Source organism: Trachemys scripta, chromosome 25, assembly GCF_013100865.1.
Source record: "Trachemys scripta elegans isolate TJP31775 chromosome 25, CAS_Tse_1.0, whole genome shotgun sequence".
NCBI classification, from domain to species: Eukaryota; Metazoa; Chordata; order Testudines; family Emydidae; genus Trachemys; species Trachemys scripta.
The window spans coordinates 539,830-566,474 of record NC_048322.1 but is presented as its reverse complement, the minus strand read 5'-3'; the positions used below and the strand labels follow the sequence as shown (position 1 = coordinate 566,474).

Here is a 26,645-nt window from a genome sequence, read left to right as displayed (position 1 = left end):
CTTGAATCTAAAGTTCCGCTCCTTTTTAAAGAATATAACTACAACTATAACTACAACTATCTATAAGAACTAACAGGTTAAGCTAGGGAGAGTGGAGAACAGCTATGCCGCGCTCCACAGTTCCAATGACCGTCAGGAGTGGTAAGAAGGAACTGAGGGGGCGCCGGGTTGGCTGGGGTATATATCCAGTGCCATGAAAGCGCCACTCGAGGGGGCTCCACAGCCGACCCACCGGGTGTTGCTAGGGTAGAAAATTTCTCCGACGATCGTGCACGCGGCACGTGCACACTTAATTGGAATCGACATGAGCAAGCACTCGAAGAACTGTGCAATGCCCTGGTTTTTAAACAGTCCTTGGGAGGTGCCCCTTGAGTGCACTAGGCCTCCAAGGGGTCCCATTCTTCCACAAGGATAGGCGATGTAGCTTCAACACCTGAGACTGAGCCTCTGGCTTCAACACTCCTATTTCAACCTGTGAGCTCTGCCAGCAGGTCCAGCTGAACGACACTCCTGGTCAGAGACTGTTCCTCAGTCAATGCACAGAGCAAATGTTTGCTGTGACACTGGGCAGACTTTTAAAACATAGCAGAGCTTATTAGTCAACTGAGCACTGGAAAGTCCTTAGATTAGGACAGAGAAGCAAAGAAGACAATATAGTCCATATTGGCCAATGCCCTGGAGCCCTGCTGCTGTAGAAAACACTTTGGTTTCCTTTCACTGTGACTGTCCATTTGTCTTCGCTCCGGTAGAGCTTCCTGTGTCTGCGAGCCCAGTTCTTCCTGCTCCCAAAAACATAATGAGTCCATGTATGCTTCACTCATCCAAGCAGATATCCTCCCATGGACAGGTAATAATTATTCCTTTGTCTCTGTCAGGTATTCCATCGATGTAGGTTGGTCCCAGCCAGACCTTAATGATCTATTCATATCACCCCATGACAGCTACGTGACAAAATACCTCATGTCTCCTTCTCTTTATAATCATAGCAATACCAATCACAGAGGGAAACTGAGGTGTGTATTGGAATCATACAAGTATCACCAAAATTCCCACCTCTATCACACACACACACACACATACACACACACAGCTCACATCCCTTGGAGAGAGAGCAAAGCACAGGAGCTGGAGCTTATTCCAGTGAACACAGTGGAGGAGAAGCTGCAATCCTCATACCTTAGTCAAAAAGGAGAGGCATGTGGGTCCCCACCCATAGAGAGGGGCTGGCTAGAGGCCTGATGCTTGAGAGGGCGTGCCTTGAGCAGACCGTGGAGGCAGGTCAAAGGCTTAGCTACCCCAGAACCGTGACATCGCAAAAGCACATTTTGGGGAAATTAGGAAATCTAGTGACTCAGGTGTAATGGGAGGGAGAATTCAACTCCCCCAGTGTGTGGAGAAGGCTGGGGAATTAAACACTAAAATTCAGGAACAACAGCCTCTAATACTTTCAGAAAAAGACAATGTAAGAAACAAGAACTGGGCCACGCAACCTAGGAGGGACAGGCTCAAAGATCCAAGGAGCCTGGAGGGCAGACAGCTTGTGGCTGCTGCAGATGGGAGACCAGACTCTCTACAAACTCTCACTCCTGCTGACCCCAACCTGATTTTATGATCTATGACCTAGTCTCATGTCTTGTTGGCAATTTTATATACGGTAGAGGTAAAATGTCATTATCAGAGTAAAAAGAACAGGAGTACTTGTGGCACCTCAGAGACTAACAATTTTATTAGAGCATAAGCTTTCGTGGACTACAGCCCACTTCTTCGGATGCATTATCAGAGTATTGCTTATTAGCTTGGAACATGCATGGAGGGACAAGGCGGTGATCATAATATATAAATGGGTTATTAAGGGCAGGTACTACACTACAGCTGGGATCAAAGCTCTGAGATCAATCCACCGGTGGTCGATGTAGCAGGTCTAGTAAAGACCCACCAAATCGACTACAGATCTCTCTGCAGTCGAACCCTGTACTCTACCCTGATGAGAAGAATAAGGTAAGTAGATCCTGCGGTAACTCTACCTAAGGTACATCGACTCCAGCTACATTATTCATGTAGCTGGAGTTGTGCAGCATAGGTTGAATTATCGCAATAGTGTAGACATAGCCTTAGCTTGCTACAATAAAGGGTCTTATATTAGGTTGAGGCTCTGTGGGAGTAGTTATGCTGAAGTCTGGGATTTACCTGAATAGGCCTAAGGAGAGAATTCCAGGTCAGATATTTTGCACCCCAATTTTGAGAGACTAACGAGGAACCACAAACACATGCAATACGTCACAGGATTCTGAAAGAAGGAAGTTTGGGGCAGGTTTCAGCAATTAGGTTGCTATGAAGTATCTCAGCAGTTGGACCGCATTCATATATTGGAATTATTAATAAATAAGTGATGTAAATCATGAGTATTAATGCTTGATGCTTAATTATGGACTTCCCAATGGTTTGGGGCAACTATTGACATTATTGTAATCAGAGTAAAGGAGCAGATATGGTATATAGCCACCCTATTACCATAAGAAAGGGGATAAAATACCTCTCCTAGTTAGCATTTTTTCATTTTGTCGGGTCCCCGAGATAGTGTAAACTGAAGCAGGGCCTCCCTTCTGATGGGCTCCCTTGCCCCTCCATCTTTGTTTCCAATGGTGTCCATAACTTGTAAGTACGCACAGTGCAAGACCCTCTTTATTGTACTTACCTTAATAGTTATATATATTGATTTTTGACTATGATTTCAATTATAACTGTCTGTATTAAATCAAGTTCTGTATTTCACCAAATTTCATCTCCTCCATTAACTTTGAGTAGCCATCTACAAGGACAAGTTGTACTCCAATACATAATCTTATAGGTGTAAAAATCGTACAGGCTACACTACCACCCTGTGACATCATGAACAAAGTGCCCATTTGTGCCTGGGTACGGGCCCTGGTATGGGAGGGAGGAATGCTGCAAGGACTCAGGATCGGTGGCCAGGGTCACTGTGCATAGAGATGGGGAGTTTATATGAGGAGAGGGGTAATGAGTGAGAGAGGGAGGTCAAGAGTTAAAATAATAATATTTGGGGGGGAATATGTACAATTAAGTGAAACTGAACAGAAATAAAACTGGAGTGTAGGCTCTAAAGCAACAAGGCTTGGATAGGGATTCGGGGTTAAAGGTCTGGGATCCCCCAAGCTCTAGATCCCCAAACCTCTCCTCCCTCCCTCCCACATACCCACCCAGCCCACTTCCTGGGTGCCCTTCCACCACACTCCTCTCTACTTCATCCCATTACTCTCAGCCGGCACCACCTCCCGGCACCTTAGGAACTTCTCGTGTTCCCTCCTCATCTCTCACTACCTCATCCCTCCCTGCTGCTTCTTAGCTCTAATCCTATACACACCCTCCCTATGCCCTGGCACCCCAGAATTATCTACTCCCCCGCTTCTCCTCCCCTCCCACAGCTCTCTTCTCCCTTCACCTGTGGGGTCCTGAATGGCAACATTATACGCTCTCCTATCAAAAGAGGAGGTCATCTGATTGTCACACAAGCCATGCATGAGTCCTACACTATTTACCTAATTTAGAATTCTACAGGCAGCATATTTTCCTCTTAAAATGAGGAAAAGGCATGAAAGTTACAGTTATTAATGTAGATATTAATGTATCCAATAACGATACATTAAATGCAATTTTAAAATGGCCGATAACACCAAAAAGGCACATGTCCAAAAATTATACTTCTGGGTGGGAGATAAGGCAAAAAAAGGGGGCAAGGAAACTTGTCAAAACTTGTATGATGAATAAAGGTATAAAGTTATTACTACTCAGGTTCTTTAGAGACCCCACAGCTTCTAAAAAACTGAGGGGACGGGAATCCTTACCCAGTAAGACCACCGTCTCATAGTTCTCCTGCATAACATCCCTGTAGAAGGCTCTCTGAGTGGGGTGCAGCAGAGCCCACTCTTCCCTGGTGAAATACACAGCCACCTCCTCGAAAGTCACCAGCCCCTGAAAGAGCAAGAGCCCAACACTCAGTACCTGCTGCCCCAGTCACAACCCCACTATTCACGGAACAGCAGCACCAGGTAAATGGAAGCTTCAGGAGGCACATGTTAACAGAGTCCCACCCCACCTTGCCTAGAGCAGCCAGGAGGCATCAGAGGGTGGAAAGAGAGAACCTTTGTGTCTCCCAGCTAACAGACGGAGGCAGGGTCTTCACATTTATCACATACCTACTAGCCAGAGCTTGATATAGGAGATGGGGCTGTCTCTGGACCCTGCTGGTGGCTCCCTGCTAGGAATCCCAACACTCTTCAAATAAAATATATGGAAGAAAGGGGAAGTCAATAGTAAAGAATATAAGTTAGAAGGTCAGAATTGTAGAAAATTGGTAAGGGAAGCTATCAGAAATCAATGATCAATCAATGACAATAAGAAGGAAGTTTTTAAAAGTATATTAAGTACAACATTAATCCTAACAATGGTAGTGGTAAATTACTAGATGGAAATGGTAGAATTATCAAAAATAATGCAGAAGAGGTAAAAGTGTTCAATAAATATTTCTCTCCTGGATTTGGAGGAAAACAGGTGATGTAACTCTTATCATAAGATGTTGACGCCGACAGCCTTTCCATTCCAACAGTAACTCACGAGGACCTTAAACACCATCTATTAAAGTTAGATGTGTTTAAATCAGTGGGTCCAGATAACAAGAGTTTTGAAAGAGCTGGTGGAGGAGCATGATGGACTGTTAATGTTGATTTTAATTAGGACTTGGAACCCTGGGGAAATTCCATAAGACAGGAATAAAGCTAATGCTGTGCCAATATTTAAAAAGTGTAAAACAGATGACCTATCTAATTACAAGAGTGTTAGTCTGAAATTGATACTGGGCAAGAGAATGGAGCAGCCGATACTGAATTTCATTAATAAAGAATTAAGGGGGGGGTGACGGGGCAGCCCTGCCCCACACTATCCCCGGCAGCGCCAGACAAGTAGCTCTGTTGGCGGAAGTCCCGCCCTGCTCATACTGAGCATGCTCCAAATGCTCAGGGAGTGTAAAAAGAGGGAACTCAGCTCAGTCTGGGCTGGTGGCCGCAGGAGAAGCACGTATAGGGAGAGTTCCGGCCAAGGACCAGAACGCACTATTGAAACTACCGGGAACCGTGGCCTCTCCAGGGTGGTGCGAAGCCCCACTGCGGGAGGAACCAGAGGAGGCAACAGACCCCGAGATTCACGGAGAACCAGGACACCTGTGGGAGAATCCAACGGAAGCGACCCAGGTGGAGTGACGGACTGGTATCTCAACCCCGGTAAGCCTCAGCGTGTTTCGGTAGGACCCCCCCGCTGAGTCAGTAACAACGCCATACTGCCCTGTGACGAGGGCTAATTACCAGGGACTCTGGCCGCTAGGCTGTGCTGCCCTGTGACGAGGGCTGATTTCTGGGAGTCTGGCCACTAGGCCGTGCTGCCCTGTGACGCAGGGGTTAAACCCTCACAGGGGGTTATATAATTAGTACCCATTAACAAAGGTTTAGACACAATAGATCCTATCAAACTAACTGGATATCCTTATTGGATGAGATCAAAAGTTTGGTTGCAGCTAATAGTACTGATGTAATATACCTAGACTTCTGTAAGGCATATGAGTTGGTTCAGCACAATATTTTGACTAGAAAACTAGAAAGATACAAAATACACATGGCATACATTAAATAGATTAAAAACTATGATTTTAAATGGGGAACCATGGTCGAGTGGATTTCTTGCTAGCGGGTTCCCGCAAGGATTGGTTCTTGGCCCTGTGCCATTCTTATCAATGACCTAGAAGAGAATATAAAATCATCACTGATAAGGTTTGCAGTTGCCACAAAGATTGGGGGTGGTGGTAACTAATAAAGTGTCAGTAGATTCAGGCTCCAGCACTGGGAGTCTGGGAAGTTTTCCTAGCCCTGGCTGGGGGTTTATTTCCTGTTCCACAAAGAGGGGAAGTTCCATTCCCAACTCCTGTGCCTTGAAATTAAGACCTATCTCACACTACACCCCATATTCAGCATAGTGGTAGGATTATAATATGATAAGGGCATAATTATGAGCTATTTTGTGCAAGATGCGTCATGTGCAGGGTCATTGGAAAAGTTATAATTTCCTGAATAGGATTATTCTATTTGTGTGCATGGATCATGTTTGTATCTGAAGTTATGGATATTGATTATGTATCTGTATTTCAAGTGTGCTTACTCTGGGTAACACCCACAACGAGCCTTTCAGGTACAACAATGAAGAAGCCAGAAAGTGCTGATGGCTCATCAACAAAGACAATGGACTGTGGAAGAGCTTCCCCTTCCTGTGAATGTTCCAGCCAGCCTATGAGTCATGGCTACTATGACTCAGGAGGGCATGCTAGGTCATGTGACCAGACCACATGACACTGAACTCCATTTAGGTACCTGTATTTTTCCACAAACTGGACTGGGAACTGAGTTTGGAACAAAGGGTTTCCACCATATGGAAAAGCTACATAAGGTGGGGTGTGACATCATCTCTTGGCCTCATTCCCCAGACACGAGAACTCCTGGAAGCACCTGAGGAACAAAGACTAAACTGGGGGATGTGCTTGTGGACTGCTTCAATCATCAGTCAGGGTGAGAAACTGCTAATTGAAATTCTATGCAGCTAGTAAAGGGGCGGGAAAACTTTGGCCTGAGCGTCGCATCGGGTTTTGGAAATTGTATGGAGGGCCGGTTAGGATTCAGGAGGCCTGGGGCAAAGCAATTTCGAGGGCCCCTTCCACAAAAATAAGTTGCAATACTATAGAATACTATATTCTTGTGGGGGCTCCTGCAGGGCCCGGGGCAAACTGCCCCACTTGCCCCACTCTCTGAGTGGCCCTGCCACCCTCCCTGACCCCTATCCACACCCCCACCTCCTGACCACCACCCCGAACTCCCCTGCCCTTTATACAACCCCCCTGCTTCCTGCCCCCTTACCATTCCTGGAGCACCGGTGGCTGGCAGCACTACAGTCACATACCACGCAGCACCGGGTCAGGCTGGGCTCTGCAGTGGCACTGCCCCAGGAGCTCGCAGCCCCACCACCCAGAGCATTGTGCCAGTGGCGGGGCAAGCTATGGCTGCCGCGGAGGGGGAACAGGAGAGGAGGGACCAGGGGCTAGCTCCCGGGCCAGGAGCTCAGGGGCGAGGCAGGAGGGTCCTGCGGGCTGGATGTGGCCTGCAGGCCATAGTTTACCCACCTCTTATCTAGTATGCTAGGCTCAGTTTGAGTTTCTGGTTATTTGCCAAGTAATCTGCTTTGATCTATTTGCTATCACTTATCGCTGGGAAATTGGTGGTTGTTTTGTGTCTGTCCTTGAGTGGCTTAGGTAAAGCACTTAGGTAGCTTAACTGAGTGTGTGGCGCCACCTGCTGTCGTGTTGGGTGATAAAAAGGCCAGGAGAGGCTGGCTGAATCTCCAGCAAAGCAGTGTGAGAAGGGCCCCCAGACTGCACACCGGGGTGACAACCCATTACACCCTAGATTACACAAGTCTCAGCAAGTTTGTCATGTCCTGTCCCCTCCCCTTCTCCACCCTAGATAGTTCCGATCTCCCACCACCTCTAGCAGCTCCCACCCTCCTATGCCTTTACTGCTCCTCTCTCTCCAAGCAGAACCCATCACCAGCTCCCTGATAATCCCTTACCTGAGCCAGCTCCATTGCAGCCATTTTCTTTCCCCTGGGAGGACGGGATGATCTGGAGCGAAACGTGGACTTTATTCTGTAGTCTGCCAGGGAGAGAAGGGCAATGTGAGAGAATTCAGATGGGGATTTTGTCCACTCCACAAGCCGATTCCCCCAGATTTTTCCCTGCTAATGGACATTCTAGGTTCTGCCACACTGCGAAGCACAGAGTGACCTTATTCCAGTACATGCCTGGCCCACACCCACCAGGGTGTAACCCTCTGACACATGGTGAAACCCTCCCAGTAGCAGAGTCTCTCTGTTACACTTGTGGGGAAAAAGAACTAGGTAGCCTTTTTAATGACAGCCAGAGTAAAACCGAAGGCCCAAATTCAGGCCCAGTGACAAAAGCTGACTGCACAGACGGCCTTTACATAAAACAGTACAGGCCAGAACCTGAACAAAGCTAAGCTGTGCAATTCTCTGCCAAATACGGTCATGGGCTATGACCAGAGGAGGAAGGGGAGGAAATCATGCGAAAGGCCTTAGCAACCTGATAACTGCTTATAGATAAAAAAACATGATAACTGCTTCCTGATGAAACATAGTAACGGCTTATATGAAGAAATTGCTTCTAGTAAAGGCCAGCTCCTCCAGCTACCTGCCACCAGCCAATCATATATCATCTTTGGGCGTCCTGTAATAAACCCCAAGGCCCTCCCGGAAAAACAATATGTACCCTGACGAAAAATAACACCCCCGCTGGTGCCAAGTACCACCCATGTCAAAACCACCAAGAAACCCCCCACCCAATAGGCTCCCAATTCTCGTAAATAATGAGGAAGCTACTGGGGAAAAAGAGACAGACCCCTACTCTTATTTTCGCATAAATGACGTATTATTTGTACTATGCTTGCTGTTTGACGGAATAAAGCAGCCTGCGAGCTGCTGCTAGGTGTGACAATTTTCGGCCTGTCGCCCCAACGCGTTGGTATGTATTGCAATAAACTGGCCTCAGGCTTGAGTCTGTGAACTAAAATCAATGCGTGGGTGACTTTTTCCACGACAATTTGGGGGCTCCTCCGGGATCACTCGATATCCCTCCGGGCAGGAGGGCCGCAGTCCGCTTCCACACTGACCCCAGGTGCCAGGTAAGAGACCATTGTCTCTATTTGGGCTTCGGTGGGAAGTTGCCTGTAGGCTCTGGCTCGGGGCGGGTACGCTATGATCTGAACTTTGCTAAAACAGACTCAATTGACTGATGCTTGCTCTGCTGGGAGATTTACTTGGCAGGCTGCTGTTTAATCTCTTGCATCATGCTGCACTATCTCTATCATTGTTTACTTAGGCTATATGCTGGGGCGGGCGTCGGGAACTGTCTGTTTTGTGTTATGAGTATACGAGAGTCTTAGACCCAACTGTTTCCTTGGGACAGCCTCAGTGAAATTACTGGGACATCCGTTTGGCAGTTAAGCACTTTTAGAGTGCCAACCCAGTATAAAAACAAGTTTCAGATGACAGTAGATTATTCAGGCAAGAACAGAGGGTGAATAGGCTGGGTGGTCTCCCCAGGACATAAAGGAAACCGTCACTGATACAGGGTGGCTGCTGCAACTTGGGTGGAAAGGCTCGAGGACTAGGGATAGACAAACTGACAGGGAAGCATATGATGCTTTCTACCTACGTACGGGCATAGCTCACTGTCCTGTTAAGGGAGGAGCTGTGCACGGACAGCATGAGGAAGTGTAGATTAAGATTTCTGATCCCGATGAGAACGGGGAAGTCATTTGGCCCCCCTGAGGACAGGGAATTTGTTTATTATGTGATGATACCCGGCGAGAACAAGGAGTACGCCAAGCTCCTGTGCTTTGCTTTTATAGCTTCCTACTTTGTGTTAGTCAGCTGCTTCGTGTGGCTCGGCCTTCAGGGACTGGTCCCTCCAGAGGATGATTGACCGGCTGCTGGGTGAGCCTGGGAAAAGGTGGATCCTACAGTGGGTGGGGCAGAAATCCAAGGAATCCCTGGATCCCTACTGTGAAGTAGGCTGGGCATCCAGGAAGTCCCGGAGCAGCCGAGAGGGATTGGCAGGGTTCCCACCAGCAATAGGCTGGCAGCGTGACAGAATGCCGTAATGAAGTCCCGAATTAGGTGTGCTGTGTGATTGTGGGCTGTAAGGTGATCCAACCCGTTTCCCTTGAAGTGCTGAGGAGCCCCTCCTTGCTCGGAGAGCAGGGAGGCCCCGGGAACCCGCCCACGTACTCCTAGGCAGTAGAGTAACCCATCCTGTTCTCTTGAAGGCGGGCCGGTGCTCTCTGCTGGGGGAGGGGTTTGAGGGGACTGCGCCTTTCCTGACCCTTCTATGTGGTTGACCTACGACCAAAACCTTACCCCAGATCTTCCTTTTGAAGCTTGCAGATCTTCCTTTTGGAGCCGTGGGCTCCCTCCCCTTGCTCGGAGAGAGGGGAAGTCCCTGGAAATCGCCCACCGTACCGGAGGCAATAGGGTATCCTACCCCGTTCCTTTAAAAGATGGGCTGGTGCTCTTTGCTGGAAGGGGGGTGTGCGAAGACCTCCCTTATAAATCCTCCCCATTGGTGTGAATGTTGAGGAGTTGGCCTCACCTGGAAAAGGAGGCTTGGGGAGTTGGCCTCACCTGTAAAGGAGGCTTGGGGAGTTGGCCTCGCCTGTAAAGGAGACCAAGGCTTACTGCAGTGTTCTAGTGGCTAGGATTTAGAGAAATATTGCTTTTAATAGTCAGGAAGTGGTTTTTTTCTAGCAAATTGCTTCATTAAGTACTTAACCCTCACTCACGGAAAAAGGGGGGGGTTGCATTGTCCAGAACTAATTCACTATATGGATATAGAATTAAGGTGAATCAAGCCTTTCCGGTCATCCCCGGCTGGGGTGCTGCATCTGGTACCGACAGAGGCACTACAGGTCTGCCGGGCTTGATGTATCGCCCTGCGGGGGCGGGGGGGAAGGGGAGACACACTCCTTGTTTACGAGTGACTGGTTCTGCTTGTTTATCTGCTCACCTGTGCCTCAGTGAGAGAACTCTGATTGTGCTATCTCTGGCCGGATCGCTACGCCCGGCACTGACAGAGGCACTGCAAGTCTGTCGGGCTTGGGGTGGGGCCGGGTGAAGGGAAAAGAAACGCCATTCCCTGTTTATGAGCGGCTGGGTCTGCTTAATTGATTTAACGCCATAATATTCACTGAACAGTTAGGCAATACGGGGTTTATCACCATAATACTGTCTTGTTTGATCGTTTAGGGAGTGTTGAGGCAAAGCCATCTGACCATGGGAACCTCACAGTCGAAGCAGGTCCCAGCACCGGAAAACGATACTCCAGACGCGTATATGTATTCCAACTATGGGCCCCTGACCTGCAAATTTTTAAAGGAGTGGAATTGGAACACAAGGGATAATCCAAGTTTGCAGTTCCTGGAGGAAGGGACTTTTGATTTTAAAAAGATTTTGCACCTTTGGGGCGCCTTATTAGTTTACAAGGCAAATCAAACCCAGTGGGATGCATTTTTTAATTGGTATGGGGAAATGGAAAAGCAACGTTGAGAGTCCATTCAACGAAGTCTAAATAACTCCCATGAGAAGGTTAAGGCCCAATTAGAAGAAGCAAAAAAACAATTGAAGGAAGTTCAATCTAAACCCTTAACTCCCCTGCCTGCCCCTACATTCCCCGTTAGACAAATACCCTCAGCTCCTCGGGCCCCGACGGTACCCCCTCCCTTTAACCAACCCCCAAAGATTTTTATTTGGATCATGGGAGACTGCCTAGGCAAGCCCGGGTCCCCAGGGGCAACCAGAGGGGGAGCAGCCACAGCAAGTTCCCCACTATGGGGGGGCAGGGTTCGAGGATGAGGACGAGGCGAGCGGACAGCAGCCCGCTCCCTCTTCCCCCACGGAATCTATAATCCCCTTAGTATCCTCTCCAAGTTCCCCGGTTGGGGAATTGGAGAAATGTATGCACTGCATCTTCGACCAGGCAGACCAGTTGGCTGAGATGCTGCGCATATCTCCTGGCCCAGCCTACCGTACTAGGCAGCAAGTGGCCCGCTGGGACAAATTAAAAGGGGGGGCGGGAAGAAGTCCGCCCCAGTAAATTTAGAGAAATGGAGGAGGATATCTTAGGAGATGTAAGTAAGGCTCGAAGGGAGCTTGTACGGAAGCTCAAAACCAGCCCAGATGGGAAAATTGGGACCTCCCATGAGGTAAGAAATTTTCCCTTAAGACAACTCCCTGCACTGGACAGTGGGGTAACGGAGGTCCATACCCCTTGGAGCCCAACAGATATGGGCACTCTGGGCCTTAAATTCCCAAAAATTCGGGATGACCCTCTCCACTTTAAAGAGGAGTTGGAGGTTGTTATAAATTGTTATAATCCCACTATGGGAGACCTAGACCAATTCCTGAGAAGCATAATGCCCAGGGAAACACAGAGGCATCTTTATGAAACAATGGAGTGGACAGACAAAGTGGAACCAGATAGAGAACAATTAATGAGATGAGGGGAAAATTGTTAGAAGCTATTCTTAAGGCCTGCCCAACAAAGGCCAATTGGACTAAAATAAACAATTGTAAACAAAGGAACCTTTGTTATAAACCTGCTGATTATTTGGACCGGGTTAAAATTGGTCTTTGAAAAATACTCGGGCATTAATAACACTGAAACCCAAGAAGAGCAAGCTATCGTGGCTGTTTTCATCCAGAGGCTCCGCCCAAAAATTAGTGAACAATTACGCCTGGGTCTAGTGGGTTGGGAAGGAAAGGGTTTAAAGGAAATCCTAGCTGCAGCCCAACATTATTACCACCAAAGCGAGAAAAAAAGGGAAGAAGCAGAGACCCACCTAATGGCTCTCCAAATCAATAATTTAAACCCCAAGATACAAGAAAGGAAATCGTACAATGGGAAGGAACCCAATCGACCCTATAGGTATGGGGAAGGAAACACCAGGGGAGAAATACCCTTCGCAGCTATGACACGAACAGGTGGAGCCACCGGACGCCCACCAGCCTTTTACTGCTATGGATGTGGAGAGGAGGGACACATCAAAAGGGCCTGCCCCCATCGAAATCGATGGGACTAGAGAGAGCAAGGAAGGGCCCAGGCCCCACAGTGGGAGGGCCCGTTGGCTGCACCCCAACCACCCGCACAGGTGGACTATAGATAGGACAGTCATGAGACCTTATTGCCCCAGTTATCCCCTTGGATCAATCTGGCCCTTATGTTACCTGCACCATTAACAAAACCCCGGTAAAGTGCTTAGTGGACATCGGAGCTTCTCGGTCCACACTGCGAGTGGAGGAATTCCCCTCCCTTCCCTTATCTGGGGAAGTTATTAACGCAGTGGGGGTCGGTAGTGTCCCTATCCTCCATCCTGTGTCAACCCCATTGTTGATATCAATAGGCCCTTTGACAGAACAACATGCCTTTCTCCTCAGCCCTTGTTCCCCCGTCAACCTCCTGGGAAGGGATCTGTTATGTAAATTAAACTGTTCTATCTTCTGTACTCCTAAAGGGGTGTTCCTGGAGGCTTCGGAGGCCGAACAGCACAAGGTCTTGGGGGTCCTGAAGGCACACTCCCCCGACAAAACAACAGGCCCAGATCTCTCCCCGGTTCAAAAGGAAATATTGGCCCAAGTTCCTCCAGCTTTGTGGGAGGAACATCCAAATCAATTGGGCTGTATAGAATCGGCACAGCCTGTCAAAATTCGGTTAGACCTGACTAAGCCCCTTCCCAGAATCCCACAATACCCCCCCCCCTGCAGCTTTAGAAAGGGATCAGGCCAGTTTTGGTCTCCCTGATTCAACAGGGGGTTATTGTTCAAACTAGTAGTGAATGTAATACCCCAATCCTACCTGTCCGAAAACCGGGTACAGGGAAATGGCGTTTTGTTCAAGTCCTGAGAGTTGTAAATGCAGTAGTACACCCCCTGTTCCCAGTTGTGCCCAACCCTGCAACCATTCTCTCGTGCATCCCCCCCTCTGCTACCTACTTCACAGTAGTAGATTTATGCTCAGCCTTTTTCTCCATCCCCATTCACCCAGAAAGCCAGTATCTGTTTGCCTTTACTTTTCAGGGCCTGCAGTATACCTGGACCAGACTGCCACAAGGTTACACGGATTCACCTACCATTTTCTCCCAGATTCTCAGGAAGGACCTGGAGAATGTTACGCTTCCTAAAGGGTCCATGTTTTAGTACAATATGTGGACAATCTCCTGATAGCCTCTCCAACGTTAGAGGTTTGTCAGGTGGATTCTCTAATCCTGCTGCAAGCTCTGGCAGAAAGGGGACATAAAGCTTCCAAATCAAAGCTGCATCTCTGTCTTCCCTGAGTCCACTACTTAGGGCACGATTTGACCGCAGGAGAGAGACACTTGTTCACAATACAATTAAAGCACTACTACAGGTTCCCAGACCCACTACTAAAAAGCAGCTGTGTGGCTTTCTTGGAATGGCAGGCTATTGCTGGCAATGGATAGCTGAATACGTCTCTATTGCCAAGCTTTTACATAACCTAACCCACAAGGATGTGCCGGAATCCCTCCCCTAGACCCAAACAGCTGAAACCACTTTCAAAACTCTTAAAGAACAATTGGCCAGCGCCCCAGCCTTGGGCATACGCGATTACTCTAAAACCTTCACCCTCTTTTGTCAGAAGGATGGAATAGCACCGGGGGTGTTGACTCACGAACACGGGGACTCCCAATGGCCTGTCGCTTATTATAGCACCCCTCTAGACCGGGGGTGGCAGGACTGCCCCCGTGTCTTGCTGCAGTGGCAATTATGGTGGACACTTCAGCCGCACTCATTTTGGGGTCCCCTCTCCTTGTGTCGGTCCCCCATGCTGTAACCCTACTCCTCCTAAAAGGAGCGACCCAACACATGTCCAATTCTCGCTTGACTAAATATGAAATGTTGCTTCAAAATGCTCCTGTGACCCTAGCCCGTTGCCCTGTTCTCAACCTGGCTTCTCTACTCCCAACTGTTTGGGATGGGGAGCCGCATGACTGCCAAGCGGTGACTGCTGAATTATGCTCTCCCCAAGTAGATTTAAAAGAGACCCCTTTACCTAACGCTGAACTAGTATATTTTGTTGATGGATCCTGTTTAAGGGACCCCAAGGGTATCCTTGTAGCAGGGTATGCTATATGCTCACCCCACGACTTAGTGGAAGCTCACTCCCTTCCAGGGGTGAACTCGGCCCAAGTCGCTGAGTAGATTGCCTTACCCGTGCCTGCTCCCTAGTGGAAAAACGGTCTGTTAACATCTACACTGATTCCCGCTATGCCTTCGGGGTAGTGCACGATTATGGGAAACTCTGGAAGTACCGAGGGTTCCTCACTTCTGCAGGGACTCCCATCCGAAATGGGTCTTATGTTGATGCACTTCTTACTGCTCTTTTATTCCCTTCTGAAATAGCCATTATAAAATGCACTGCCCATCAAACTCCTTGTGATGAGGTCACAGAAGGAAATGCTCTGGCTGACGGATCAGCCAAGCAAGCGGCCCTTTCTGGGTCTCCGGCTGAATTTTCTGCCATTTGTTATATAGCCCTAGCTAGCTCCGACCTAGTCCTGACCCTTGTTGACTCACCTTCTCCTGACATGCCCCCAACCCTCATACGAGAGTTGGGGGACATGCAGGAGTCGGCAGAAAAGGTGGAAAAGGACTACGGGAGAACAGTGGGTTGTGAAAAGTCTCCCGACAGCGTACAGCGCACTCCGGATGGTCGCCCGGTAGCACCTAGAGGCTTGCTCCCTTATTTGGCCCGCCTGGCCCACAGGCTAACCCATGTAGGGAGCAGGGGAATGATACTATCAATTGAACAGCATTGGTTTGCCCCGCATTTTGCAGCAATGGCCCGACAGTATTGCGACACCTGCCCGGTGTGCCTTGCTCATATGTGGGAAAGCCTGTGAAAACCAAGCCTGCAGCCCATCCCTCCCCAGGAGGCCCTTTTGTTAATATACAAATTGACTTTATCAGCATGCCTAAATGCTGCCCGTTCGAATACGTAGTGGTGTATGTAGATTCTCAGGGTGGGTTGAGGCTTACCCCTGTGCCACAGCCAACTCCCTGACGGTGGCAAAGAAACTGCTACATGAATTCATTCCGCAGTTTGGACTGCCCCTTTCTATCAACAGTGATCGGGTACTCATTTCACAGGCCAAGTCGTGCAGCAAATCTGCAAGGCACTAAGAATCACTCAGCACTTTCACTGCGCTCACCACCTCCAAAGTGCTGGGGCAGTGGAACGGGTAAAAGGGGTGCTAAAACACAAAATTGCTAAAATGTGTTCAGAAACCAACCTTAAGTGGCCCGTCGCTTTACCCCTGGCCCTAATGGAAATGAGGAGCATCCCTGCTCGCAAACATGGTCTTTCCCCCCATGAAATTTTAATGGGTAGGCCAATGAGAATACCAGCGGCCCCTCCTATCACACCCAGGTACCTAGATACACAGCTGACAGATGAGAGGGTCCTGGCATATTGTAAAAAACTCATGCAATGTATTAAGTCTTTACACAAAGAGGTTCAGTGTGCCTTCCCTGCTCCAGTGGACTCCTCCTGTCATGACTGGCAACCAGGAGAGTGGGTATACATCAAAAAATATCAATGAACTGCTTGGAACCTTGCTGCAAAGGCCCGTTCCAGATATTGCTAACCACCCACACCATTGTCAAGTGCCACAACCTGCTCAACTGGATCCACTCTTCCCAGTGCAAGCGAGTCCAGGCCCCAGTGGACACGAGAATCTCACCTCCACTCCTTGGCCCTGAAGAACCGTGGGAAGCTGCGGAGGTGGCCCAAGACCTCTCCCTTAAAAGCCCTGGCTACTTATTGAGAGGAAGAAAACAAAAGGCCAAAATAAAGCCTTCTAAAAATCCTGTGGAGAGCCAAGCGCCCGCAGGTACAACCAAGTAACTATGACAGACCCAGCCGACAGAATTAAGGAGTCTGCTCAAGTCTGAAAATGGCTCACGTCTTCCATTTGGTTTATGTGTGTGACTATGCTATTGCTGCTAATCCTAAACTTTCATGATTCGCTTATTTTCTTTTGGACTTCCACGTCAACTCCTGCCCCACCCCCAACCCTCGGACTGGCACCCTCTACATCCCAGCCCCAAGCTTCCCGGAGAACCCGAGTCAGCTGATCCTTGGATACCCTGAAGGGAAAGAGGCTGGTTACAACAGAGCACATTAAAAACTTGCCATGGTACCATGCAGAACTGATGAATGAAATTGTTTTTAATTGTTTACTTTATTAATGTAACGTCATAAGTAAAGTTTTATGAATGAAACAATATTCATTCATAAAACCGGTTACCCCAATAACTGGCTAATTAACAGTTAAGATGCTTGTTAAGAGCCACAGTTGTTCAGTCAGCTGCCTTTGTAAATTTCACTATCAATCCAATTCCTGCTTAAATCACTGAGACTTGCACTGTTTCAGTATTGTAATTTCTGTTCATCATTTATTACACTTGCCTACAGTGTAACTTCTGTTCACTGTTTGCCATCCATTATACTTGTCTATATTGTAACTTCTCTTCACTGTTTGCCATATTGTAATTCAAACCCCATTTTAAAACGCTTACTCCATTTTGTAAGGGCTTGCTGCAACCTTCATTTTTGCAAACCCTGCTGTAATCTTTTAGTTTAGTTTAGATGTGTGAATGAGGTATGCATGGATGATGGAATCAACCTCCAGCCCCAGCCTGTCCTGATTAAATAAAGTTCAAACACCAAGGGCTGAAGATGCAGACAAGAGCCCTAACAAAGTAAAAAGAATCCACCCTAAAAAGAAAAGGTACAATAGAAGGAAGATCAAAGCCCGGTCCAAGGCTGAAAGTCATGTCTGCAATTGATGGGTGATCAATCACCAAACCCAGAGGCAGCATGACACAGCAAGACCTATAGACTCTGGATTCAAACTAAAGCCTACAAAAAGGATGGGTGAAATGGAAAACTTTGGAGGAGGGTAACATTCTGCTGCCAACATGGAAGGGCATCGGTGCATGCCCAACAGAGACCCAGCTCGTCCTTGTGCCCGGTTTTCCTGGCCAGTTAGCCGCCACAAGCTACGAACCCAAGCTGCAAACTCAAGCCACAGACTCAAGCAGGACTGGTAACTATGCAGCAGCTGCAGAACATCTGATGGATGTGTGTGTGTGTGTGTGTGTATATAGGTATTAGGTATAATGTGTGTGTATAAGGATTAAGATATTAGTTACTGGTCATAAATCAAATTGTTATCATAATAAATGTGGCATCTTATCTTGTCCCCTTTAATAAGATCCTGCTAGTTTTTATTGGTATAACATTTTGGTGGAGAATTGCGAAAGGGGAATATTGGTAAAATGCCTCAGTTATTGTAAACATTGGTGTGCACATCACCAAGTAAACTTAGCATAATACAATCTAGTTAACCAAACCTGCTGGCCTCTGAATAGGTAGCAAAAAAATAACAAATATAAGCTATGATTTCAGAATCTCGACTGTGTCGCTCACTAAACGATATCAGGAGCAACAGGAAAGTTTAAACAAGCTTTTAAAAATGTTCAAGAAAAGGTGCATACACCCTCAGTCGTAGCATATCTGAGCATAAGAGGAGAAGTTAGGGTTTCTCGCTCTGCCCCTGGGAGGGGTTTTTATTTTTGGTGTATGAACCCTCAGTGGTAGAAGGCCGAGCAATACAGAGGGAAGCTTAGCTTCTCTCCCTCTGGCCCAGAGTGGGTTAAAAACATAAGATACAAATCTTGTTTTGTTAAACCAAACTCTGAAAGATATAGACTTTTGGGCAGTGTAGTGTGGTTTATGTTTGTTTGTTTTGGTTTTTTGTAAGTAATATTGTGGTAATTTCACAATTTTGAAGAAAATGTTTAAGAAACAGGACCAGGAAGTGTGGGGGCTAGTTAAAAAGCCCACCCTCCTTGCTAAATTGGTAGTGGAACAAGGCTTGTGCCCATAAAAAGAAACTGTTTATTGGAAAAAGCAGGATCGGGCCCAGGCAAGCAACAAATAGAAAAACTGGAAAACAGGTTGGGTACAGAGAATTAAAACAGCACTCTCAAATATTACAGCAGCAGTAACATCAGGAGAAAAAACATTTAAGACCCCAGAAGGGGGCAGACCTTTGGGACCCCTCTGAAGATTGGAAAGGGGAATATTTGGGTAAATTCCTCCTCCCGGGGCCAAAATGCCATTGAAACAGTTAACAACAGTGCCTGCTTCTGCCTCACATCTCCAGGCCATGGCAAAATGGCTGGAGATTTTAAAACAAAATTTTTTTTCTAAATGGAGTGTTAACGCCCTTTTACTGAGAGAAAGGGAGGATTTACACTCACAAGAAATGCACCACTTAATTAGCATTTGTGCAGCCCCAAGTACCAAACACACTGTGGCAGAGACCAAGCAGGTTCTGCCAGGGTGAAAGCACTGTGCTAATTTGTTTCCAAGCTTCTATCTTTCAAGCTCTGAACCAGAACATCAGGAGAGCTGGTACCAGCTGAAGAGTTATAAAATACCATGGTTATAGTGTCATGACAAAGTCTGTGTTCAGTGTTCTGTGTTGCATGTTCTGTGTCTGTCTCTAGTGGTGTCCTGTGCTAGCATTGGGTCCAGAAAAAGAGGGGATACTACACTAGACAGGGCAAATGTCTTTTCCTCTCTCTACTTCCCCCATGTCCATCCAATTTATCAACCACCACTTGTGTCCAAAGGACTTTGGTCCCCAGTGCATCAGGTTTATTTTTTGTTAGGTTCTCTAATAGTCATTTTGTTGTTAATTTTTGTTATTAATACATTTGTATTGTTAGTTACATTTGCTTGTATTGTTAATTCCACATTTTCCACTATGCACTCTGGTTCTACTTCCCCAAGCCCTAAAGGGTAGTTCTTGGGCCCCCATAACCTGCAAAACCTTGGCCCATAATTGAAGGGCCCCATCTTTCAGGTCCCCAGAAACCTCTTAAAAACAACTGTTAAAAATAAAAAATTCTGCAACATTTTAGCAACTAAATGTTAGTTTAAGTCCAAATCAGCTTAACCTTGCAGGACAACTGTGGTACTCCACAAAATCTTATTTGTTGTGTGTGCTTAAGAAGGTCCTGACCTCAGTGACTTTTATTGTTTGATGGTTACTGCAGCATCAAACTTGGGCCTCATCTTGTTTGTCAATGTACCCAATTATTGTAATGGTAATGGTTTTATTGTATTCCCAATTATTATAANTGGGGAGATGGCCTCGCCTGGAAAAGAGACCGAGGCTTACCGCAGTGTTCCAGTGGCTAGGATTTAGAGAAATATTGCTTTTAATAGTCAGGAAGTTTTTTTTTTTCTAGCAAATTGCTTCATTAAGTACTTAACCCTCACTCATGGAAAAAGGGGAAGGGTTGCATTGTCCAGATCTAATTCACTATATGGATATAGAATTAAGGTGAATCAAGCCTTTCGGGTCATCCCCGGCTGGGGTGCTGCATCTGGTACCAACAGAGGCACTACAGGTCTGCCGGGCTTGATGTAGAGCCCTGGGGGGGGGGGGGGGGAGAAGGGGGGATCCACTCCTTGTTTACAAGTGACTGGTTCTGCTTGTTTAACTGCTCACCTGTGCCTCAGTGAGAGAACTCTGATTGTGCCATCTCTGGCCAGATCGCTACGCCCGGCAATGACAGAGGCACTGCAAGTCTGTCGGGCTTGGGGTGGGGCCGGGTGAAGGGAAAAGAAACGCCATTCCTTGTTTATGAGCGGCTGGGTCTGCTTAACTGATTTAACGCCATAATATTCACTGAACCAGTTAGGCAATACAGGGTTTATCACCATAATACTGTCTTGTTTGATCGTTTAGGGAGTGTTGAGGCAAAGCCATCTGACCATGGGAACCTCACAGGCCAAGCAGGTCCCAGCACCGGAAAACGATACTCCGGCCGCGTATATGCATTCCAACTATGGGCCCCTGACCTGCAAATTTTTAAAGGAGTGGAATTAGAACACAAGGGATAATCCAAGTTTGCAGTTCCTGGAGGAAGGGACTTTTGATTTTAAAAAGATTTTGCACCTTTGGGGCGCCTTATTAGTTTACAAGGCAAATCAAACCCAGTGGGATGCATTTTTTAATTGGTATGGGGAAATGGAAAAGCGACGTTCAGAGTCCATTCAACAAAGTCTAAATAACTCCCATGAGAAGGTTAAGGCCCAATTAGAAGAAGCAAAAAAACAATTGAAGGAAGTTCAATCTAAACCCTTAACTCCCTGCCTGCCCCTATGTTCCCCGTTAGACAAATACCCTCAGCTCCCCGGGCCCTGACGGTCCCCCCTCCCTTTAAATAACCCCCAAAGATTTTTATTTGGATCATGGGAGACCGCCTAGGCAAGCCCGGGTACCCCAGGGGCAACCAGAGGGGTAGCAGCCACAGCAAGTTCCCCACTATGGGGGGGCGGGATTCGAGGATGAGGACGAGGCGAGCGAACAGCAACCCGCTCCCTCTTCCCCCACAGAATCTATAATCCCCTTAGTATCCTCTCCAAGTTCCCTGGTTGGGGAATTGGAGAAATGTATGCACTGCATCTTCGACCAGGCAGAGCAGTTGGCTGAGATGCTGCGCATATCTCCTGGCCCAGCCTACCATACTAGGCAGCAAGTGGCCCGCTGGGACAAATTAAAAGGGGGGAGGGGGAAGAAGTCCGCCCCAGTAAATTTAGAGAAATGGAGGAGGATATCTTAGGAGATGTAAGTAAGGCTCGAAGGGAAGGATATAGACTTTTGGGCAGTGTAGTGTGGTTTATGTTTATTTGTTTTGTTTTTTTGTAAGTAATATTGTGGCAATTTCACAATTTTGAAGAAAATGTTTAAGAAACGGGACCAAGAAGGGTGGGGGCTAGTTAAAAAGCCCACCCTCCTTGCTAAATTGGTAGTGGAACAAGGCTTGTGCCCATAAAAAGGAACTGTTTATTGGAAAAAGCAGGATCGGGCCCAGACAAGCAACAAATAGAAAAACTGGAAAACAGGTTGGGTACAGAGAATTAAAACAGCACTCTCAAATATTACAGCAGCAGTAACATCAGGAGAAAAAACATTTAAGACCCCAGAAGGGGGCAGACCTTTGGGACCCCTCTGAAGATTGGAAAGGGGAATATTTGGGTAAATTCCTCCTCCCGGGGCCAAAATGCCATTGAAACAGTTAACAACAGTGCCTGCTTCTGCCTCACATCTCCAGGCCATGGCAAAATGGCTGGAGATTTTAAAACAATTTTTTTTTTCTAAATGGAGTGTTAATGCCCTTTTACTGAAAGAAAGGAAGGATTTACACTCACAAGAAATGCACCACTTAATTAGCTTTTGTGCAGCCCCAAATACCAAACACACTGTGGCAGAGACCAAGCAGGTTCTGCCATGGTGGAAGCACTGTGCTAATTTGTTTCCAAGCTTCTATCTTTCAGGCTCTGAACCAGAACATCAGGAGAGCTGATACCAGCTGAAGAGTTATAAAATACCATGGTTATAGTGTCATGACAAAGTCTGTGTTCAGTGTTCTGTGTTGCATGTTCTGTGTCTGTCTCTAGCGGTGTCCTGTACTAGCATTGGGTCCAGAAAATAGGGGATACTACACTAGACAGGGCAAATGTCTTTTCCTCTCTCTACTTCCCCCATGTCCATCCAATTTATCAATCACCACTTGTGTCCAAAGGACTTTGGTCCCCAGTGCATCAGGTTTATTTTTTGTTAGGTTCTCTAATAGTCATTTTGTTGTTAATTTTTGTTATTAATACATTTGTATTGTTAGTTACATTTGCTTGTATTGTTAATTCCACATTTTCCTCTATGCACTCTGGTTCTACTTCCCCAAGCCCTAAAGGGTAGTTCTTGGCCCTCCATAACCTGCAAAACCTTGGCCCATAATTGAAGGGCCCCATCTTTCAGGTCCCCAGAAACCTCTTAAAAACAACTGTTAAAAATAAAAAATTCTGCAACATTTTAGCAACTAAATGTTAGTTTAAGTCCAAATCAGCTTAACCTTGCATGACAACTGTGGTAACTCCTACAAAATCTTATTTGTTGTGTGTGCTTAAGAAGGTCCTGACCTCAGTGACTTTTATTGTTTGATGGTTATTGCAGCATCAAACTTGGGCCTCATCTTGTTTGTCAATTATTGTAATGGTAATGGTTTTATTGTATTCCCAATTATTATAATTATGATTGTTTGGTTTGTTTGCAACAAATCACCCGTGCCCTACAATAACAACTGCTGTAATAATCATAAATAAAGGGGCAAAGTGTTGTAAAAGCAGTTCTAAATATAATTTTTCATCCCATCATTGTCCTGTTAGTAATCCTAACTGTTATGTTGGTTCTGCCTTAAAACAATTACATAAAGTGTGACCCATTCAATACCCTTGGATTGAAGGGTCAAAAGGGGGACAATGTAGAACTGATGAATAAAATTGTTTAATTGTTTACTTTATTAATGTAACTTCATAAGTAAAGTTTTATGAATGAAACAATATTCATTCATAAAACCGGTTACCCCAATAACTGGCTAATTAACAGTTAAGATTCTTGTTAAGAGCCACAGTTGTTCAGTCAGCTGCCTTTGTAAATTTCACTATCAATCCAATTCCTGCTTAAATCACTGAGGCTAGGTCTACACTACCCACCTGAATCGGCGGGTAGAAATCGACCTCTTGGGGATCGATTTATCGCGTCCCAAATCGACGCTCTTACTCCACCAGCGGAGGTGGGAGTAAGCGCCGTCGACAGAAAGCCGCAGAAGTCGATTTTGCCGCCGTCGTCACAGTGGGGTAAGTCGGCTGCGATACGTCGAATTCAGCTACGCTATTCACGTAGCTGAACTTGCGTATCTTAAATCGACTCCCCCCTGTAGTGTAGATGTACCCTGAGACTTGCACTGTTTCAGTATTGTAATTTCTGTTCACCATTTATTACACTTGCCTACAGTGTAACTTCTGTTCACTGTTTGCCATATTGTAATTCAAACCCCATTTTAAAACGCTTACTCCATTTTGTAAGGGCTTGCTGCAACCTTCATTTTTGCAAACCCTGCTGTAATCTTATTAGTTTAGATGTGTGAATGAGGTTGTCAAGGCTGTATCCCCACTTTGAACTTTAGGGTACAAATATGGGGGCCTGCATGAAAACTTCTAAGCTTAACTACCAGCTTAGGTTTGGTCCACTGCCACCATCCCAAAGCTAATTTCCTTCCCTGGGTAGCCTTGAGAGACCTTCACCAGTTTTCTGGTGAATACAGATCCAAACCCCTTGGATCTAAAACAAGGAGAAATTAACCATCCCCCCTTCTTTCTCCCACCAACTCCTGGTGAATATAGATCCAAACCCCTTGGATCTAAAAAACAAGGAAAAATCAATCAGGTTCTTAAAAAGAAGGCTTTTAATTAAAGAAAAAGGTAAAAATCATTTCTGTAAAATTGGTATGGAAAATAACTTTACAGGGTAATCAAACTTAGAGCTCAGAGGACCTCCCTCTAGCCTTAGGTTTAAAGTATAGCAAACAGAGATAAACACTCTAGTAAAAGGTACATTTACAAGTTGAGAAAACAAAGTAAAACTAAGACGCCTTGCCTGGCTTTTTACTTACAAGTTTGAAATATGAGAGACTTGTTTAGAAAGATGGGGAGAACCTGGATTGATGTCTGGTCCCTCTCAGTCCCAAGAGCGAACAAACTTCCAAACAAAGAGCACAAACAAAAGCCTTCCCGCTCCCGCCCCCCCCCCAAGATTTGAAAGTATCTTGTCCCTTATTGGTCCTTTGGGTCAGATGCCAGCCAGGTTAGCTGAGCTTCTTAACCCTTTACAGGGAAAAGGGTTTTGGAGTTTCTGGCCAGGAGGGATTTTATAGTACTGTACACAGGACAGCCGTTACACCCTTCCCTTTATAGTTATGACACGCCCCCCAAATCACAGATAGTGTTGGACATCCGGTTTCACACTGGCTGTGATTTCTTCCTGGAGCTCTAGGAGAAAACAGAGTTAATAAGACACATGTACCTTTAGACATAGTACTGATTATATAAAAACTAACAATATGTTTCACATTCCAAGACCAATTTTTAACCAGTTGATTCTGGGAAACGTTTCCGGGAGAGTGCATCAGCCACTTTGTTAGAAGCCCCTGAAATGTGTTGTATTTTAAAATTAAAATTTTGGAGAGCTAAGCTTCACTGAAGAAGTTTTTTGTTATTCCCCCTGGCGGTATGAAGCCACTGTAACGCAGCATGGTCTGTTTGTAGTTGGAAACGCCGTCCCCAAACATATGGCATAGCATTTTTTTTTTGCTGATTGACCAGTGGCTTTCCCTCTTAGACAGTTTCTTGCTGAGAAACACAACAGGATGGAATTTTTGATCCGGTCCTTCCTGCATTAAAACTGCTCCTACGCCCCACTCGGACGCATTTGTGGTTACTAGGAACGGTTTGTTAAAGTCTGGGGCCCTTAGCACAGGGTCAGACATGAGTGTTGCCTTAAGCTGGTGAAAGGCCTTTTGACACTTATCAGTTCACTGAACTGCATTTGGCTGTTTCTTTCTGGTTAGGTTTGTTAGCGGGGCGGCGATTTGGCTGTAGTGGGGTACAAATCGCCTATAATATCCGGCCAAGCCTAAGAAGGATTGGACCTGTTTCTTTGACTTTGGAACCGGCCACTTTTGGACAGCGTCCACTTTGGCCTGTAGGGGATTTATAGCTTCTTGACCCACTTGGTGCCCCAGGTAAGTCACTCTGTTTTGGCCTATTTGACACTTTTTAGCCTTAACAGTTAGTTCTGCCTGTCGGATGCACTCGAAGACTTTTTTCAGGTGCTCCAGGTGTTCTGTCCATGAATAAAAAAAAATGGCCACATTATTGAGGTAGGCAACTGCAGATTTTTTAAATTCCGCTAGGAGACCATCTACAAGTTTTTGGAAGGTGGCGGGTGCATTTTGCAACCCGAAAGGGAGTACATTGAATTTATACACCCCTGCCTGGGTGACGAAGGCTGACCTTTCCTTAGTGGGTTCATCTAGTGGTACATGCCAGTACCCCTTGGTCAAGTCTAAAGTAGAGATGAATTGGGCATATCCCAATTTCTCCAATAGCTTATCTGTGCGTGGCATTGGATAGTTGTCAGGACGAGTTACAGCATTTAGCTTACGGTAGTCCACGCAAAAGCGTATTTCCCCATCTGGTTTGGGAACTAGAACCACTGGAGATACCCATGCACTATTAGAGGGGCGAATTATACCCATCTGTAGCATGTTCTGGATCTCCCTTTGTATAGCAATTTGGGCATGAGGTGACTCCCGGTAGGGTGGGGTTCTAATTGGGTGAGCATTACCTGTGTTAATGGAGTGGTATGCCCGTTCGCTGAGAAAATTGGTGCAAAGCTTGTGCACAGCTCCTTGATTTGCTGTTGCTGCAGACGTTCAAGGGTCGTGGAGAGGTTTACCTCTTCCACGCCATCATTTTTTTCCCCTTTGTAGTAGACACCTTCAGGCCACTCCGCGTTACTTGTTTTCTGGGCTGTAAACTGGCAAACGTTTAATTCTCTGGAATAAAAGGGCTTAAGAGAATTAACATGGTATACCTTAGGCTTTATGTTGGAGGTGGGGGAGGCTATGAGACAGTTAACAGCTCCTAGGCGCTCCTGGACAGTGAATAGTTTTTCCCACGTCGCTTTCATTTTATGGCCCTGGAGCGCCTTTAAGACCATGACTTGGTCTTCTACTTTGAAGGACCATTCTCTGGAATGTTTATTATACCAGGCCTTTTGCTTTTTCTGAGCATTCTTTAGGTTTTCTTTAGCAAGGGCTAAAGAGTGTCGGAGGGTGCTTTGTAGGTTGCTTACAAAGTCTAGAATGTCAATTCCTGGAGAAGGCGTAAACCCCTTCCATTGCTGCTTCACCAACTGTAATGGCCCCTTAACCTCGCGGCCATACACAAGTTCAAATGGTGA

The 26,645-nt window shown here is 46.5% G+C and overlaps 1 long non-coding RNA gene across 2 annotated transcripts in view; it reads right to left on the bottom strand.

Moving 5' to 3' along the window:
- Positions 1 to 3,844: 3,844 nt before the first annotated feature.
- Positions 3,845 to 26,645, bottom strand: part of LOC117870085 — a 38,226-nt gene continuing 15,425 nt past the window's right edge. The window contains exons 1-3 of one of the 2 annotated variants that reach the window (XR_004643912.1): positions 10,048 to 17,002; positions 7,681 to 7,763; positions 3,845 to 3,990 (exon numbers count right to left, since the gene is read on the bottom strand). This is a non-coding gene — a long non-coding RNA (uncharacterized LOC117870085). Of the gene's footprint in view, positions 3,991 to 7,680; positions 7,764 to 10,047; positions 17,003 to 26,645 lie in introns of those variants that run through there. The other variant, XR_004643911.1, reaches the window with a different exon arrangement.